Source organism: Palaemon carinicauda, chromosome 21 (assembly GCF_036898095.1).
Source record: "Palaemon carinicauda isolate YSFRI2023 chromosome 21, ASM3689809v2, whole genome shotgun sequence".
Taxonomy (NCBI): Eukaryota; Metazoa; Arthropoda; class Malacostraca; order Decapoda; family Palaemonidae; genus Palaemon; species Palaemon carinicauda.
Genome location: NC_090745.1, coordinates 126,440,413 through 126,442,912, shown reverse-complemented (window position 1 = coordinate 126,442,912; position 2,500 = coordinate 126,440,413). Strand labels below are relative to the sequence as shown.

General features: G+C 34.2%; 1 protein-coding gene across 2 annotated transcripts in view; it reads left to right on the top strand.

Annotated features, from left to right (window-relative positions):
* The window catches only part of LOC137614781 (uncharacterized), a 24,624-nt gene that overhangs the window by 7,950 nt on the left and 14,174 nt on the right, over positions 1-2,500 (top strand). Inside the window, exon 1 of one of the 2 annotated variants that reach the window (XM_068344447.1) lies at positions 339-399. The exons of the other annotated variant lie outside the window; for it this stretch is intronic. The gene's annotated coding sequence lies outside the window, so the exon portion shown is untranslated. Of the gene's footprint in view, positions 1-338; positions 400-2,500 lie in introns of those variants that run through there. 2 annotated transcript variants of the gene reach the window in all.

Here is a 2,500-nt window from a genome sequence, read left to right as displayed (position 1 = left end):
GCTTGAAGTAACGAAAAACTTGAACAAACCGTCAAACAGGGTGACCAAAAATGTATGGGCATCATTCACCCCCATTTTCAACGATCGAGAAAAATAAATCAATTTTTATGTGATTTTTGCAATTCATTTTATTCATTCTTCATCACTTTACAATCGACATATCAATTGAGATTAGCCACTCGCAAGACAAAACGACGAAAGTAGTTTGTAAGTCGAGGTTATACTTTTGTCAAGTCCTGTAGACATCGAACGTTGTACCAAGGTTGGACACCCCCCCCTCCCCCCCTCTTGGATCCTTAGGTATATTTCCCTCAACTTGCCACCTAAGGACTAGTCTTAGCTTGACCAACAAGTGTTGCGCATGTGCAGATATCGAGGATTTTGCTCTCTTTAAGCAAGGTAACAGGAGCTTAAATATCGTTCCAATTGCATAATCAGATAATTAGCAAAAATTGCAATTGTTAATACAGTATATGTATAATAAAAGAAAAAATATGTAAATATATGATGATGTATATACTTTATAAATTGTAAGATTGTAATGTGTATTCCATAATAAAAGAAAAAAAATAATTCGTTTAGGTTTGATATATTTCAAGCGATCAATATTGACCATTTTGATACAAGAATCGGGGGTAAATAAAACTAATCTTTAAATGCTACATTATCTAGATACATATTTTTGGATTAAGATTCGTGCTTACTTAAGGTCTTTTGCAGTTTTCATAATGTCTGATTTTTTTCCATGTATACAATATAAGGAAATACATGGGAAACTGTGTTGTTGTTGAAACAAAATGCCTTGATTATATTTCAAGGCAAGAAAGTAATCATACATATTCCGTGTAACACTAAAGAATTGTAATTACTAAAAGGCAAAGGGAGTTTTATGAGCGTAAATTACATATCTCTCACATAGCAACAACCAAAATTTCCTGCCAGGCTTCCATAGCCACTTTTTTTTTTTTTTTTTTTTTTTTTGCGGGAACGTTCTTGCTATGATGACAAAGCAAATCTCTGAGAGAGGTTTTCCACTACTGAATGTCGATGTGTAAACTTCTTAAGTAAATTATTCGATGATGTACGGTTATGTAACTTGTGACCAAACATACAGACGGTAAAGGAGGTTATTAATCGATGGAGATATGATTGGTATTACAATACCATTATCTTTGTTACAGTTTTTCACTACAGACTGTTGATGTGTAAACTTTTTAAAGTAAAATATGCATGATGTATGGTTATGCAACTTGTGACCTATTGATGGTTGGAAATATGATTGGCATTACAGTATTGTTAAGGATTTCCGAAGTCTGCATAATTATCGTTGGCTAGTTCAGTGCACCAAGGTGTTTGTGTTGACGGGAGGTGGAAGAGGCGGGACTTAGGTGGTCGTTGGAGGTGTCTGTGTCTCGTAGTCTGTTACCCAGAGGGCTGTGTATGTTAGGTCTGTTACCTGGGATTTGAAAAGCAGATGGGGAAAAGGGTAGACAAAGTTTTTTTTTTGTGTGGTGTCTGGTTCGTGGTACCTCATCATCCCTTTCCCGCTACGATTGAAAGTAGAAGTGTCTGAGAGAAACTCGACGTTGTAATCTTCAACCCCCGTTATACTTGCTACTCAAGGTAAAATCATTGCATACTGTAGTAGTAGTTGTTGAACAGTCGAGATGACCGTGGTGATTTGCGATGTACTATGTTTCAAGCTCGTTTGTTTGGGAAAACTTTTTTTATATTTGAACATTTCTTGGACAGACCCCTGTTTCGACGGTTTACATTTGGGACCAAGATTATACCAAAGTAATGTCTTATTTGATCTAATACCAAAGTAATGTCTTATTTGATCTAGGGAACATTTTACACTTTAAGCGAAATTATAAAATCGATTATTTAATATATTCGACTTTACATATAGATTATTTAATATATTCGACTTTATGTAGATAGATTATTTAATATATTCGACTTCATATGAACTCGGAAGATTATAAAGTAAACATACGTCATAGAGTAAAATAAGTACGTGTGAAAATCTACAAGATATGACATGGCTGTATGAAAGAATGATGCCCGAAAAAAATAAATGTTCGAGAAATTTTCAATTATGGTTACAGCGGAAAGCCATTTGTGTCTCCTTAATTTACTAAGACTTTTTAAATACCGTGCTTTCCGACGGCCAAATTTCAAGACTTGCTTAAATTTTCATGTTATTATGATGTTAGTTTCAAGTGTTTGTATATTTTAGTAGTCGATGTCCCTTGTTTTCGACTGTGGCCATATTTATTTGAAGGTCAACCGGTTTCTTTCTCTAAGAATATAAATGAATCATAACTTATAAAAAAGTGGCCTAAAAAATGCGATTCCGAGATTGTTAAACAATCTTCCAATTGACATTAGAACTTTTCAAAAAGTTGAAGACTTTCTTTTGAGTGGGTTGGGATATTGGAATCTGATAATTAACACGGACTATACCTTATAGTTTTCCAAATCTCTAGAGTGTAAA